Raw genomic sequence first — 18385 nt, 5'->3', positions numbered from 1 at the left:
ACTGTCTCCATTTCTTCAGCGCGAACTAACGGCTAGGATTGGTCCACAGTAAAGAATGACTTATTTATCTTAATTTTTTTAACAAATCGCTACCACAGCGCCCAGTGTAAGCGCTGAGTTCCAGCAATCATGTCAAATTAAGAAGACTGTTATTTCTTGTAGTCAAATTGGCTCATTTATCACATTTATAATGTCAAAGTCCAAAATCAGTTCAATTAATTCCCACAGTCAATCGTTTTACTGTTAAAAGCAATATAACTTAGTAATATTGGAAGAAAATCACTAAATACATGTTGGTACGAATATGTGACGCAACCGTTGTAACTCAAACGGATTTATACCGCTAGAAAGTCAATGAAATGTAGTTCTTGATACAGTCTCTATTTTTTCAATGCGCAATAACGGCTAGGATTGGTCCCACAGTAAAAAATGACTTATTTATCTGAATTTTTTAATAAAGCGCCACCATAGCGCCCAGTGTAATCTCTGAGTTCCAGCAATCATGTCAAATTAAGAAGAATGTTATTTCTTGTAGTCAAACTGGCTCATTTATCACATTTATAAGGTCAAAGTCCAAAATCAGTTCAATTAAGTCCCACAGTCAAACGTTTCACTGTTAAAAGCGATGAAACATAGTAATATCCGAATACTATCGCTAAGTACATGTTGGTACGAATATGTGACGCAACCGTTGTAACTCAAATGTATTATGCCGCTAGAAAGTCAATGAAATGTAGTCTTTGAAACAGATCCTATATATTCAGCGCGTGCTAACGGCCAGGATTGGTCCCACAGTAAGCAAAGTCTTATTTATCTAAAATTTTAAATAAAGCGCTACAACAGAGCCTAATGTAATCGCTGAATTCCAGCAATCATGTCAAATTAAGAAGAATGTTATTAATTGGAGACCAATTGGCTCATTTATCACATTTATGAGGTCACAGTCCAGAATCAGTTCAATTAATTCCCACAGTCAATCGTTTTACTGTTAAAAGCAATATAACTTAGTAATATTGGAAGAAAATCACTAAATACATGTTGGTACGAATATGTGACGCAACCGTTGTAACTCAAACGGATTTATACCGCTAGAAAGTCAATGAAATGTAGTTCTTGATACAGTCTCTATTTTTTCAATGCGCAATAACGGCTAGGATTGGTCCCACAGTAAAAAATGACTTATTTATCTGAATTTTTTAATAAAGCGCCACCATAGCGCCCAGTGTAATCGCTGAGTTCCAGCAATCATGTCAAATTAAGAAGAATGTTATTTCTTGTAGTCAAACTGGCTCATTTATCACATTTATAAGGTCAAAGTCCAAAATCAGTTCAATTATGTCCCACAGTCAAACGTTTCATTGTTAAAATCGATGCAAACTAGTAATATCCGAATACTATCGCTAAATACATGTTGTTTTAAATATGTGACGCAACCGTTGTAACTCAAACGGATTTATACCGCTACAAAGTCAATGAAATGTAGTCTTTGAAACTGTTCCTATTTATTCAGCGCGTGCTAACGGCCAGGATTGGTCCCACAGTAAGAAAAGACTTATTTATCTATACTTTTTAATAAAGCGCTACCACAGAGCCTAATGTAATCGCTGAATTCCAGCACTCACGTCAAATTAAGAAGAAAGTTATTCCTTGGAGACCAATTGGCTCATTTATTACATTTATAAAGTCACAGTCCAGAATCAGTTCAATTAATTCCCACAGTCAATCGTTTCACTGTTAAAAGCAATACAACTTAGTAATATTGGAAAAAATGAATAAATACATGTTGGTACGAATATGTGACGCAACCGTTGTAATTTAAACGGATTGACACTGTTAGAGAGTCAATGAAATGCAGTTTTTGCAACTGTCTCCATTTCTTCAGCGCGAACTAACGGCTAGGATTGGTCCACAGTAAAGAATGACTTATTTATCTTAATTTTTTTAACAAATCGCTACCACAGCGCCCAGTGTAAGCGCTGAGTTCCAGCAATCATGTCAAATTAAGAAGACTGTTATTTCTTGTAGTCAAATTGGCTCATTTATCACATTTATAATGTCAAAGTCCAAAATCAGTTCAATTAATTCCCACAGTCAATCGTTTTACTGTTAAAAGCAATATAACTTAGTAATATTGGAAGAAAATCACTAAATACATGTTGGTACGAATATGTGACGCAACCGTTGTAACTCAAACGGATTTATACCGCTAGAAAGTCAATGAAATGTAGTTCTTGATACAGTCTCTATTTTTTCAATGCGCAATAACGGCTAGGATTGGTCCCACAGTAAAAAATGACTTATTTATCTGAATTTTTTAATAAAGCGCCACCATAGCGCCCAGTGTAATCTCTGAGTTCCAGCAATCATGTCAAATTAAGAAGAATGTTATTTCTTGTAGTCAAACTGGCTCATTTATCACATTTATAAGGTCAAAGTCCAAAATCAGTTCAATTAAGTCCCACAGTCAAACGTTTCACTGTTAAAAGCGATGAAACATAGTAATATCCGAATACTATCGCTAAATACATGTTGGTACGAATATGTGACGCAACCGTTGTAACTCAAACGGATTTATACCGCTAGAAAGTCAAGGAAATGTAGTCTTTGGAACTGTTCCTATTTATTCAACGCGTGCTAACGGCCAGGATTGGTCCCACAGTAAGAAAAGACTTATTTATCTAAATTTTTAAATAAAGCGCTACCACAGAGCCTAATGTAATCGCTGAATTCCAGCACTCACGTCAAATTAAGAAGAATGTTATTGCTTGGAGACCAATTGGCTCATTTATCACATTTATGAGGTCACAGTCCAGAATCAGTTCAATTAATTCCCACAGTCAATCGTTTTACTGTTAAAAGCAATATAACTTAGTATTATTGGAAGAAAATCACTAAATACATGTTGGTACGAATATGTGACGCAACCGTTGTAACTCAAACGGATTTATACCGCTAGAAAGTCAATGAAATGTAGTTTTTGATACAGTCTCTATTTTTTCAACGAGCAATAACGGCTAGGATTGGTCCCACAGTAAAAAATGACTTATTTATCTGAATTTTTTAATAAAGCGCCACCATAGCGCCCAGTGTAATCGCTGAGTTCCAGCAATCATGTCAAATTAAGAAGAATGTTATTCCTTGGATACCAATTAGCTCATTTATCACATTTATAAGGTCAAAGTCCATAATCAGTTCAATTATGTCCCACAGTCAAACGTTTCACTGTTGAAATCGATGCAAACTAGTAATATCCGAATACCATCGCTAAATACATGTTGGTACGAATATGTGACGCAACCGTTGTAACTCAAACGGATTTATACCGCTAGAAAGTCAATGAAATGTAGTCTTTGAAGCTGTTCCTATTTATTCAGCGCGTGCTAACGGCCAGGATTGGTCCCACAGTAAGCAAAGACTTATTTATCTAAATTTTTTAATAAAGCGCTACCACAGAGCCTAATGTAATCGCTGAATTCCAGCACTCACGTCAAATTAAGAAGAAAGTTATTCCTTGGAGACCAATTGGCTCATTTATCACATTTATAAGGTCAAAGTCCAAAATCAGTTCAATTAAGTCCCACAGTCAATCGTTTCACTGTTAAAAGCAATACAACTTAGTAATATTGGAAAAAATCAATAAATACATGTTGGTACGAATATGTGACGCAACCGTTGTAATTTAAACGGATTGACACTGTTAGAGAGTCAATGAAATGCAGTTTTTGCAACTGTCTCCATTTCTTCAGCGCGAACTAACGGCTAGGATTGGTCCACAGTAAAGAATGACTTATTTATCTTAATTTTTTTAACAAATCGCTACCACAGCGCCCAGTGTAAGCGCTGAGTTCCAGCAATCATGTCAAATTAAGAAGACTGTTATTTCTTGTAGTCAAATTGGCTCATTTATCACATTTATAATGTCAAAGTCCAAAATCAGTTCAATTAATTCCCACAGTCAATCGTTTTACTGTTAAAAGCAATATAACTTAGTAATATTGGAAGAAAATCACTAAATACATGTTGGTACGAATATGTGACGCAACCGTTGTAACTCAAACGGATTTATACCGCTAGAAAGTCAATGAAATGTAGTTCTTGATACAGTCTCTATTTTTTCAATGCGCAATAACGGCTAGGATTGGTCCCACAGTAAAAAATGACTTATTTATCTGAATTTTTTAATAAAGCGCCACCATAGCGCCCAGTGTAATCTCTGAGTTCCAGCAATCATGTCAAATTAAGAAGAATGTTATTTCTTGTAGTCAAACTGGCTCATTTATCACATTTATAAGGTCAAAGTCCAAAATCAGTTCAATTAAGTCCCACAGTCAAACGTTTCACTGTTAAAAGCGATGAAACATAGTAATATCCGAATACTATCGCTAAATACATGTTGGTACGAATATGTGACGCAACCGTTGTAACTCAAACGGATTTATACCGCTAGAAAGTCAAGGAAATGTAGTCTTTGGAACTGTTCCTATCTATTCAACGCGTGCTAACGGCCAGGATTGGTCCCACAGTAAGAAAAGACTTATTTATCTAAATTTTTAAATAAAGCGCTACCACAGAGCCTAATGTAATCGCTGAATTCCAGCACTCACGTCAAATTAAGAAGAATGTTATTGCTTGGAGACCAATTGGCTCATTTATCACATTTATGAGGTCACAGTCCAGAATCAGTTCAATTAATTCCCACAGTCAATCGTTTTACTGTTAAAAGCAATATAACTTAGTATTATTGGAAGAAAATCACTAAATACATGTTGGTACGAATATGTGACGCAACCGTTGTAACTCAAACAGATTTATACCGCTAGAAAGTCAATGAAATGTAGTTTTTGATACAGTCTCTATTTTTTCAACGCGCAATAACGGCTAGGATTGGTCCCACAGTAAAAAATGACTTATTTATCTGAATTTTTTAATAAAGCGCCACCATAGCGCCCAGTGTAATCGCTGAGTTCCAGCAATCATGTCAAATTAAGAAGAATGTTATTCCTTGGATACCAATTAGCTCATTTATCACATTTATAAGGTCAAAGTCCATAATCAGTTCAATTATGTCCCACAGTCAAACGTTTCACTGTTGAAATCGATGCAAACTAGTAATATCCGAATACCATCGCTAAATACATGTTGGTACGAATATGTGACGCAACCGTTGTAACTCAAACGGATTTATACCGCTAGAAAGTCAATGAAATGTAGTCTTTGAAGCTGTTCCTATTTATTCAGCGCGTGCTAACGGCCAGGATTGGTCCCACAGTAAGCAAAGACTTATTTATCTAAATTTTTTAATAAAGCGCTACCACAGAGCCTAATGTAATCGCTGAATTCCAGCACTCACGTCAAATTAAGAAGAAAGTTATTCCTTGGAGACCAATTGGCTCATTTATCACATTTATAAGGTCAAAGTCCAAAATCAGTTCAATTAAGTCCCACAGTCAATCGTTTCACTGTTAAAAGCAATACAACTTAGTAATATTGGAAAAAATCAATAAATACATGTTGGTACGAATATGTGACGCAACCGTTGTAATTTAAACGGATTGACACTGTTAGAGAGTCAATGAAATGCAGTTTTTGCAACTGTTTCCATTTCTTCAGCGCGAACTAACGGCTAGGATTGGTCCACAGTAAAGAATGACTTATTTATCTTAATTTTTTTAACAAATCGCTACCACAGCGCCCAGTGTAAGCGCTGAGTTCCAGCAATCATGTCAAATTAAGAAGACTGTTATTTCTTGTAGTCAAATTGGCTCATTTATCACATTTATAATGTCAAAGTCCAAAATCAGTTCAATTAATTCCCACAGTCAATCGTTTTACTGTTAAAAGCAATATAATTTAGTAATATTGGAAGAAAATCACTAAATACATGTTGGTACGAATATGTGACGCAACCGTTGTAACTCAAACGGATTTATACCGCTAGAAAGTCAATGAAATGTAGTTCTTGATACAGTCTCTATTTTTTCAATGCGCAATAACGGCTAGGATTGGTCCCACAGTAAAAAATGACTTATTTATCTGAATTTTTTAATAAAGCGCCACCATAGCGCCCAGTGTAATCTCTGAGTTCCAGCAATCATGTCAAATTAAGAAGAATGTTATTTCTTGTAGTCAAACTGGCTCATTTATCACATTTATAAGGTCAAAGTCCAAAATCAGTTCAATTAAGTCCCACAGTCAAACGTTTCACTGTTAAAAGCGATGAAACATAGTAATATCCGAATACTATCGCTAAGTACATGTTGGTACGAATATGTGACGCAACCGTTGTAACTCAAATGTATTATGCCGCTAGAAAGTCAATGAAATGTAGTCTTTGAAACAGATCCTATATATTCAGCGCGTGCTAACGGCCAGGATTGGTCCCACAGTAAGAAAAGTCTTATTTATCTAAAATTTTAAATAAAGCGCTACAACAGAGCCTAATGTAATCGCTGAATTCCAGCAATCATGTCAAATTAAGAAGAATGTTATTAATTGGAGACCAATTGGCTCATTTATCACATTGATGAGGTCACAGTCCAGAATCAGTTCAATTAATTCCCACAGTCAATCGTTTCACTGTTAAAAGCAATATAACTTAGTAATATTGAAAGAAAATCACTAAATACATGTTGGTACGAATATGTGACGCAACCGTTTTAACTCAAACGGATTTATGCCGATAGAAAGTCAATAAAATGTAGTTTTTGATACAGTCTCTATTTCTTCAATGCGCAATAACGGCTAGGATTGGTCCCACAGTAAAAAATGACTTATTTATCTGAATTTTTTAATAAAGCTCTACCATTGCGCCCAGTGTAATCGCTAAGTTCCAGCAATCATGTCAAGTTAAGAAGAATGTTATTTCTTGTAGTCAAACTGGCTCATTTATCACATTTATAAGGTCAAAGTCCAAAATCAGTTCAATTATGTCCCACAGTCAAACGTTTCACTGTTAAAATCGATGCAAACTAGTAATATCCGAATACTATCGCTAAATACATGTTGTTTTAAATATGTGACGCAACCGTTGTAACTCAAACGGATTTATACCGCTACAAAGTCAATGAAATGTAGTCTTTGAAACTGTTCCTATTTATTCAGCGCGTGCTAACGGCCAGGATTGGTCCCACAGTAAGAAAAGACTTATTTATCTAAACTTTTTAATAAAGCGCTACCACAGAGCCTAATGTAATCGCTGAATTCCAGCACTCACGTCAAATTAAGAAGAAAGTTATTCCTTGGAGACCAATTGGCTCATTTATTACATTTATAAAGTCACAGTCCAGAATCAGTTCAATTAATTCCCACAGTCAATCGTTTCACTGTTAAAAGCAATACAACTTAGTAATATTGGAAAAAATCAATAAATACATGTTGGTACGAATATGTGACGCAACCGTTGTAATTTAAACGGATTGACACTGTTAGAAAGTCAATGAAATGCAGTTTTTGCAACTGTCTCCATTTCTTCAGCGCGAACTAACGGCTAGGATTGGTCCCACAGTAAAGAATGACTTATTTATCTTAATTTTTTTAACAAATCGCTACCACAGCGCCCAGTGTAAGCGTTGAGTTCCAGCAATCATGTCAAATTAAGAAGACTGTTATTTCTTGTAGTCAAATTGGCTCATTTATCACATTTATAATGTCAAAGTCCAAAATCAGTTCAATTAAGTGCCACAGTCAAACGTTTTACTGTTAAAAGCGATGCAACATAGTAATATCTGAATACTATCGCTAAATACATGTTGGTACGAATATGTGACGCAACCGTTGTAACTCAAACGTATTATGCCGCTAGAAAGTCAATGAAATGTAGTCTTTGAAACAGATCCTATTTATTCAGCGCGTGCTAACGGCCAGGTTTGGTCCCACAGTAAGAAAAGTCTTATTTATCTAAAATTTTAAATAAAGCGCAACAACAGAGCCTAATGTAATCGCTAAATTCCAGCAATCATGTCAAATTAAGAAGAATGTTATTGCTTGGAGACCAATTGGCTCATTTATCACATTTATGAGGTCACAGTCCAGAATCAGTTCAATTAATTCCCACAGTCAATCGTTTCACTGTTAAAAGCAATATAACTTAGTAATATTGAAAGAAAATCACTAAATACATGTTGGTACGAATATGTGACGCAACCGTTGTAACTCAAACGGATTTATGCCGATAGAAAGTCAATAAAATGTAGTTTTTGATACAGTCTCTATTTCTTCAATGCGCAATAACGGCTAGGATTGGTCCCACAGTAAAAAATGACTTATTTATCTGAATTTTTTAATAAAGCGCTACCATTGCGCCCAGTGTAATCGCTAAGTTCCAGCAATCATGTCAAGTTAAGAAGAATGTTATTTCTTGTAGTCAAACTGGCTCATTTATCACATTTATAAGGTCAAAGTCCAAAATCAGTTCAATTATGTCCCACAGTCAAACGTTTCACTGTTAAAATCGATGCAAACTAGTAATATCCGAATACTATCGCTAAATACATGTTGTTTTAAATATGTGACGCAACCGTTGTAACTCAAACGGATTTATACCGCTACAAAGTCAATGACATGTAGTCTTTGAAACTGTTCCTATATATTCAGCGCGTGCTAACGGCCAGGATTGGTCCCACCGTAAGAAAAGACTTATTTATCTAAACTTTTTAATAAAGCGCTACCACAGAGCCTAATGTAATCGCTGAATTCCAGCACTCACGTCAAATTAAGAAGAAAGTTATTCCTTGGAGACCAATTGGCTCATTTATCACATTTATAAAGTCACAGTCCAGAATCAGTTCAATTAATTCCCACAGTCAATCGTTTCACTGTTAAAAGCAATACAACTTAGTAATATTGGAAAAAATCAATAAATACATGTTGGTACGAATATGTGACGCAACCGTTGTAATTTAAACGGATTGACACCGTTAGAAAGTCAATGAAATGCAGTTTTTGAAACTGTCTCCATTTCTTCAGCGCGAACTAACGGCTAGGATTGGTCCCACAGTAAAGAATGACTTATTTATCCTAATTTTTTTAACAAATCGCTACCACAGCGCCCAGTGTAATCGCTGAGTTCCAGCAATCATGTCAAATTAAGAAGACTGTTATTTTTTGTAGTCAAATTGGCTCATTTATCACATTTATAATGTCAAAGTCCAGAATCAGATCAATTAATTCCCACAATCAATCGTTTTACTGTTAAATGCAATACAACTTAGTAATATCGGAAAAAAATCACTAAATACATGTTGGTACGAATATGTGACGCAACCGTTGTAACTCAAACGGATTGACACCGTTAGAAAATAAATGAAATGTAGTTTTTGAAACTGTCTCTATTTCGTCAGCGCGAACTAACGGCTAGGATTGGTCCCACAGTAAAAAATGACTTATTTATCTTAATTTTTTAATAAAACGCTTCCATGGCGCCCAGTGTAATCGCTGAGTTCAAGAAATCATGTCAAAATAAGAAGAATGTTAGTTCTTGTAGTCAAATTGGCTCATTTGTCACATTTATAATGTCAAATTCCACAATCAGTTCAATTAAGTCCCACAGTCAAACGTTTCACAGTTAAAAGCGATGCAACCTAGTAATATCCGAATACTATCGCTAAATACATGTTGGTACGAATATGTGACACAACCGTTGTAACTCAAACGGATTTATGCCGCTAGAAAGTCAATGAAATGTAGTCTTTGGAACAGATCCTTTTTATTCAGCGCGTGTTATTTCTTGTAGTCAAACCGGCTCATTTATCACATTTATAAGGTCAAAGTCCAAAATCAGTTCAATTAAGTCCCACAGTCAAGCGTTTTACTGTTAAAAGCGATGCAACCTAGTAATATCCGAATACTATCGCTAAATACATGTTGGTACGAATATGTGACGCAACCGTTGTAACTCAAACGGATTTATACCGCTAGAAAGTCAAGGAAATGTAGTCTTTGGAACTGTTCCTATTTATTCAACGCGTGCTAACGGCCAGGATTGGTCCCACAGTAAGAAAAGACTTATTTATCTAAATTTTTAAATAAAGCGCTACCACAGAGCCTAATGTAATCGCTGAATTCCAGCACTCACGTCAAATTAAGAAGAATGTTATTGCTTGGAGACCAATTGGCTCATTTATCACATTTATGAGGTCACAGTCCAGAATCAGTTCAATTAATTCCCACAGTCAATCGTTTTACTGTTAAAAGCAATATAACTTAGTAATATTGGAAGAAAATCACTAAATACATGTTGGTACGAATATGTGACGCAACCGTTGTAACTCAAACGGATTTATACCGCTAGAAAGTCAATGAAATGTAGTTTTTGATACAGTCTCTATTTTTTCAACGCGCAATAACGGCTAGGATTGGTCCCACAGTAAAAAATGACTTATTTATCTGAATTTTTTAATAAAGCGCCACCATAGCGCCCAGTGTAATCGCTGAGTTCCAGCAATCATGTCAAATTAAGAAGAATGTTATTCCTTGGATATCAATTGGCTCATTTATCACATTTATGAGGTCACAGTCCAGAATCAGTTCAATTAATTCCCACAGTCAATCGTTTTACTGTTAAAAGCAATATAACTTAGTAATATTGGAAGAAAATCACTAAATACATGTTGGTACGAATATGTGACGCAACCGTTGTAACTCAAACGGATTTATACCGCTAGAAAGTCAATGAAATGTAGTCTTTGAAGCTGTTCCTATTTATTCAGCGCGTGCTAACGGCCAGGATTGGTCCCACAGTAAGCAAAGACTTATTTATATAAAATTTTTAATAAAGCGCTACCACAGAGCCTAATGTAATCGCTGAATTCCAGCACTCACGTCAAATTAAGAAGAAAGTTATTCCTTGGAGACCAATTGGCTCATTTATCACATTTATAAGGTCAAAGTCCAAAATCAGTTCAATTAAGTCCCACAGTCAAACGTTTCACTGTTGAAATCGATGCAAACTAGTAATATCCGAATACCATCGCTAAATACATGTTGGTACGAATATGTGACGCAACCGTTGTAACTCAAACGGATTTATACCGCTAGAAAGTCAATGAAATGTAGTCTTTGAAGCTGTTCCTATTTATTCAGCGCGTGCTAACGGCCAGGATTGGTCCCACAGTAAGCAAAGACTTATTTATCTAAATTTTTTAATAAAGCGCTACCACAGAGCCTAATGTAATCGCTGAATTCCAGCACTCACGTCAAATTAAGAAGAAAGTTATTCCTTGGAGACCAATTGGCTCATTTATCACATTTATATAGTCACAGTCCAGAATCAGTTCAATTAATTCCCACAGTCAATCGTTTCACTGTTAAAAGCAATACAACTTAGTAATATTGGAAGAAAATCACTAAATACATGTTGGTACGAATATGTGACGCAACCGTTGTAACTCAAACGGATTTATGCCGCTAGAAAGTCAATAAAATGTAGTTTTTGATACAGTCTCTATTTCTTCAATGCGCAATAACGGCTAGGATTGGTCCCACGGTAAAAAATGACTTATTTATCTGAATTTTTTAATAAAGCGCCACCATAGCGCCCAGTGTAATCGCTGAGTTCCAGCAATCATGTCAAATTAAGAAGACTGTTATTTCTTGTAGTCAAATTGGCTCATTTATCACATTTATAATGTCAAAGTCCAGAATCAGATCAATTAATTCCCACAAACAATCGTTTTACTGTTAAATGCAATACAACTTAGTAATATCGGAAAAAAATCACTAAATACATGTTGGTACGAATATGTGACGCAACCGTTGTAACTCAAACGGATTGACACCGTTAGAAAATAAATGAAATGTAGTTTTTGAAACTGTCTCTATTTCGTCAGCGCGAACTAACGGCTAGGATTGGTCCCACAGTAAAAAATGACTTATTTATCTTAATTTTTTAATAAAACGCTTCCATGGCGCCCAGTGTAATCGCTGAGTTCAAGAAATCATGTCAAATTAAGAAGAATGTTAGTTCTTGTAGTCAAATTGGCTCATTTGTCACATTTATAATGTCAAATTCCACAATCAGTTCAATTAAGTCCCACAGTCAAACGTTTCACAGGTAAAAGCGATGCAACCTAGTAATATCCGAATACTATCGCTAAATACATGTTGGTACGAATATGTGACGCAACCGTTGTAACTCAAACGGATTTATGCCGCTAGAAAGTCAATGAAATGTAGTCTTTGGAACAGATCCTATTTATTCAGCGCGTGTTATTTCTTGTAGTCAAACCGGCTCATTTATCACATTTATAAGGTCAAAGTCCAAAATCAGTTCAATTAAGTCCCACAGTCAAGCGTTTTACTGTTAAAAGCGATGCAACCTAGTAATATCCGAATACTATCGCTAAATACATGTTGGTACGAATATGTGACGCAACCGTTGTAACTCAAACGGATTTATACCGCTAGAAAGTCAAGGAAATGTAGTCTTTGGAACTGTTCCTATTTATTCAACGCGTGCTAACGGCCAGGATTGGTCCCACAGTAAGAAAAGACTTATTTATCTAAATTTTTAAATAAAGCGCTACCACAGAGCCTAATGTAATCGCTGAATTCCAGCACTCACGTCAAATTAAGAAGAATGTTATTGCTTGGAGACCAATTGGCTCATTTATCACATTTATGAGGTCACAGTCCAGAATCAGTTCAATTAATTCCCACAGTCAATCGTTTTACTGTTAAAAGCAATATAACTTAGTAATATTGGAAGAAAATCACTAAATACATGTTGGTACGAATATGTGACGCAACCGTTGTAACTCAAACGGATTTATACCGCTAGAAAGTCAATGAAATGTAGTTTTTGATACAGTCTCTATTTTTTCAACGCGCAATAACGGCTAGGATTGGTCCCACAGTAAAAAATGACTTATTTATCTGAATTTTTTAATAAAGCGCCACCATAGCGCCCAGTGTAATCGCTGAGTTCCAGCAATCATGTCAAATTAAGAAGAATGTTATTCCTTGGATACCAATTAGCTCATTTATCACATTATAAGGTCAAAGTCCATAATCAGTTCAATTATGTCCCACAGTCAAACGTTTCACTGTTGAAATCGATGCAAACTAGTAATATCCGAATACCATCGCTAAATACATGTTGGTACGAATATGTGACGCAACCGTTGTAACTCAAACGGATTTATACCGCTAGAAAGTCAATGAAATGTAGTCTTTGAAGCTGTTCCTATTTATTCAGCGCGTGCTAACGGCCAGGATTGGTCCCACAGTAAGCAAAGACTTATTTATCTAAATTTTTTAATAAAGCGCTACCACAGAGCCTAATGTAATCGCTGAATTCCAGCACTCACGTCAAATTAAGAAGAAAGTTATTCCTTGGAGACCAATTGGCTCATTTATCACATTTATAAGGTCAAAGTCCAAAATCAGTTCAATTAAGTCCCACAGTCAAACGTTTCACTGTTGAAATCGATGCAAACTAGTAATATCCGAATACCATCGCTAAATACATGTTGGTACGAATATGTGACGCAACCGTTGTAACTCAAACGGATTTATACCGCTAGAAAGTCAATGAAATGTAGTCTTTGAAGCTGTTCCTATTTATTCAGCGCGTGCTAACGGCCAGGATTGGTCCCACAGTAAGCAAAGACTTATTTATCTAAATTTTTTAATAAAGCGCTACCACAGAGCCTAATGTAATCGCTGAATTCCAGCACTCACGTCAAATTAAGAAGAAAGTTATTCCTTGGAGACCAATTGGCTCATTTATCACATTTATATAGTCACAGTCCAGAATCAGTTCAATTAATTCCCACAGTCAATCGTTTCACTGTTAAAAGCAATACAACTTAGTAATATTGGAAGAAAATCACTAAATACATGTTGGTACGAATATGTGACGCAACCGTTGTAACTCAAACGGATTTATGCCGCTAGAAAGTCAATAAAATGTAGTTTTTGATACAGTCTCTATTTCTTCAATGCGCAATAACGGCTAGGATTGGTCCCACGGTAAAAAATGACTTATTTATCTGAATTTTTTAATAAAGCGCCACCATAGCGCCCAGTGTAATCGCTGAGTTCCAGCAATCATGTCAAATTAAGAAGACTGTTATTTCTTGTAGTCAAATTGGCTCATTTATCACATTTATAATGTCAAAGTCCAGAATCAGATCAATTAATTCCCACAATCAATCGTTTTACTGTTAAATGCAATACAACTTAGTAATATCGGAAAAAAATCACTAAATACATGTTGGTACGAATATGTGACGCAACCGTTGTAACTCAAACGGATTGACACCGTTAGAAAATAAATGAAATGTAGTTTTTGAAACTGTCTCTATTTCGTCAGCGCGAACTAACGGCTAGGATTGGTCCCACAGTAAAAAATGACTTATTTATCTTAATTTTTTAATAAAACGCTTCCATGGCGCCCAGTGTAATCGCTGAGTTCAAGAAATCATGTCAAATTAAGAAGAATGTTAGTTCTTGTAGTCAAATTGGCTCATTTGTCACATTTATAATGTCAAATTCCACAATCAGTTCAATTAAGTCCCACAGTCAAACGTTTCACAGGTAAAAGCGATGCAACCTAGTAATATCCGAATACTATCGCTAAATACATGTTGGTACGAATATGTGACGCAACCGTTGTAACTCAAACGGATTTATGCCGCTAGAAAGTCAATGAAATGTAGTCTTTGGAACAGATCCTATTTATTCAGCGCGTGTTATTTCTTGTAGTCAAACCGGCTCATTTATCACATTTATAAGGTCAAAGTCCAAAATCAGTTCAATTAAGTCCCACAGTCAAGCGTTTTACTGTTAAAAGCGATGCAACCTAGTAATATCCGAATACTATCGCTAAATACATGTTGGTACGAATATGTGACGCAACCGTTGTAACTCAAACGGATTTATACCGCTAGAAAGTCAATGAAATGTAGTCTTTGAAGCTGTTCCTATTTATTCAGCGCGTGCTAACGGCCAGGATTGGTCCCACAGTAAGCAAAGACTTATTTATCTAAATTTTTTAATAAAGCGCTACCACAGAGCCTAATGTAATCGCTGAATTCCAGCACTCACGTCAAATTAAGAAGAAAGTTATTCCTTGGAGACCAATTGGCTCATTTATCACATTTATATAGTCACAGTCCAGAATCAGTTCAATTAATTCCCACAGTCAATCGTTTCACTGTTAAAAGCAATACAACTTAGTAATATTGGAAGAAAATCACTAAATACATGTTGGTACGAATATGTGACGCAACCGTTGTAACTCAAACGGATTTATGCCGCTAGAAAGTCAATAAAATGTAGTTTTTGATACAGTCTCTATTTCTTCAATGCGCAATAACGGCTAGGATTGGTCCCACGGTAAAAAATGACTTATTTATCTGAATTTTTTAATAAAGCGCCACCATAGCGCCCAGTGTAATCGCTGAGTTCCAGCAATCATGTCAAATTAAGAAGACTGTTATTTCTTGTAGTCAAACTGGCTCATTTATCACATTTATAAGGTCAAAGTCCAAAATCAGTTCAATTATGTCCCACAGTCAAACGTTTCACTGTTAAAATCCATGCAAACTAGTAATATCCGAATACTATCGCTAAATACATGTTGTTTTAAATATGTGACGCAATCGTTGTAACTCAAACGGATTTATACCGCTACAAAGTCAATGAAATGTAGTCTTTGAAACTATTCCTATTTATTCAGCGCGTGCTAACGGCCAGGATTGGTCCCACAGTAAGAAAAGACTTATTTATCTAAACTTTTTAATAAAGCGCTACCACAGAGCCTAATGTAATCGCTGAATTCCAGCACTCACGTCAAATTAAGAAGAAAGTTATTCCTTGGAGACCAATTGGCTCATTTATCACATTTATAAAGTCACAGTCCAGAATCAGTTCAATTAATTCCCACAGTCAATCGTTTCACTGTTAAAAGCGATGCAACATAGTAATATCCGAATACTATCGCTAAATACATGTTGGTACGAATATGTGACGGAACCGTTGTAACTCAAACGTATTATGCCGCTAGAAAGTCAATGAAATGTAGTCTTTGAAACAGATCCTATTTATTGAGCGCGTGCTAACGGCCAGGTTTGGTCCTACAGTAAGAAAAGTCTTATTTATCTAAAATTTTAAATAAAGCGCAACAACAGAGCCTAATGTAATCGCTAAATTCCAGCAATCATGTCAAATTAAGAAGAATGTTATTGCTTGGAGACCAATTGGCTCATTTATCACATTTATGAGGTCACAGTCCAGAATCAGTTCAATTAATTCCCACAGTCAATCGTTTCACTGTTAAAAGCAATATAACTTAGTAATATTGGAAGAAAATCACTAAATACATGTTGGTACGAATATGTGACGCAACTGTTGTAACTCAAACGGATTTATGCCGATAGAAAGTCAATGAAATGTAGTCTTTGAAACTATTCCTATTTATTCAACGCGTGCTAACGGCCAGGATTGGTCCCACAGTAAGAAAAGACTTATTTATCTAAACTTTTTAATAAAGCGCTACCACAGAGCCTAATGTAATCGCTGAATTCCAGCACTCACGTCAAATTAAGAAGAAAGTTATTCCTTGGAGACCAATTGGCTCATTTATCACATTTATAAAGTCACAGTCCAGAATCAGTTCAATTAATTCCCACAGTCAATCGTTTCACTGTTGAAATCGATGCAAACTAGTAATATCCAAATACTATCGATAAATACATGTTGTTTTAAATATGTGACGCAACCGTTGTAACTCAAACGGATTTATACCTTTACAAAGTCAATGAAATGTAGTCTTTGAAACTGTTCCTATTTATTCAGCGCGTGCTAACGGCCAGGATTGGTCCCACAGTAAGAAAAGACTAATTTATCTAAACTTTTTAATAAAGCACTACCACAGAGCCTAATGTAATCGCTGAATTCCAGCACTCACGTCAAATTAAGAAGAAAGTTATTCCTTGGAGACCAATTGGCTCATTTATCACATTTATGAGGTCACAGTCCAGAATCATTTCAATTAATTCCCACAGTCAATCGTTTCACTGTTAAAAGCAATACAACTTAGTAATATTGGAAAAAATCAATAAATACATGTTGGTACGAATATGTGACGCAACCGTTGTAATCTAATCGGATTGACACCGTTAGAAAGTCAATGAATTGCAGTTTGTGAAACTGTCTCCATTTCTTCAGCGCGAACTAACGGCTAGGATTGGTCCCACAGTAAAGAATGACTTATTTATCTTAATTTTTTTAACAAATCGCTACCACAGCGCCCAGTGTAATCGCTGAGTTCCAGCAATCATGTCAAATTAAGAAGACTGTTATTTCTTGTAGTCAAATTGGCTCATTTATCACATTTATAATGTCAAAGTCCAGAATCAGATCAATTAATTCCCACAATCAATCGTTTCACTGTTAAAAGCAATACAACTTAGTAATATCGGAAAAAAATCACTAAATACATGTTGGTACGAATATGTGACGCAACCGTTGTAACTCAAACGGATTGACACCGTTAGAAAATAAATGAATTGTAGTTTTTGAAACTGTCTCTATTTCGTCAGCGCACCCTAACGGCTAGGATTGGTCCCACAGTAAAGAATGACTTATTTATCTTAATTTTTTTAACAAATCGCTACCACAGCGCCCAGTGTAATCGCTGAGTTCCAGCAATCATGTCAAATTAAGAAGACTGTTATTTCTTGTAGTCAAATTGGCTCATTTATCACATTTATAATGTCAAAGTCCAGAATCAGATCAATTAATTCCCACAATCAATCGTTTCACTGTTAAAAGCAATACAACTTAGTAATATCGGAAAAAAATCACTAATTACATGTTGGTACGAATATGTGACGCAACCGTTGTAACTGAAACGGATTGACACCGTTAGAAAATAAATGAATTGTAGTTTTTGAAACTGTCTCTATTTCGTCAGCGCGAACTAACGGCAAGGATTGGTCCCACAGTAAAAAATGACTTATTTATCTTAATTTTTTAATAAAACGCTTCCATGGCGCCCAGTGTAATCGCTGAGTTCAAGAAATCATGTCAAATTAAGAAGAATGTTAGTTCTTGTAGTCAAATTGGCTCATTTATCACATTTATAATGTCAAATTCCACAATCAGTTCAATTAAGTCCCACAGTCAAACGTTTCACAGTTAAAAGCGATGCAACCTAGTAATATCCGAATACTATCGCTAAATACATGTTGGTACGAATATGTGACGCAACCGTTGTAACTCAAACGGATTTATGCCGCTAGAAAGTCAATGAAATGTAGTCTTTGGAACAGATCCTATTTATTCAGCGCGTGTTATTTCTTGTAGTCAAACAGGCTCATTTATCACATTTATAAGGTCAAAGTCCAAAATCAGTTCAATTAAGTCCCACAGTCAAGCGTTT

This window comes from Hydractinia symbiolongicarpus, chromosome 10 (genome assembly GCF_029227915.1).
Source record: "Hydractinia symbiolongicarpus strain clone_291-10 chromosome 10, HSymV2.1, whole genome shotgun sequence".
Taxonomy (NCBI): domain Eukaryota; kingdom Metazoa; phylum Cnidaria; class Hydrozoa; order Anthoathecata; family Hydractiniidae; genus Hydractinia; species Hydractinia symbiolongicarpus.
Note: the sequence above shows the minus strand (reverse complement) of the source record.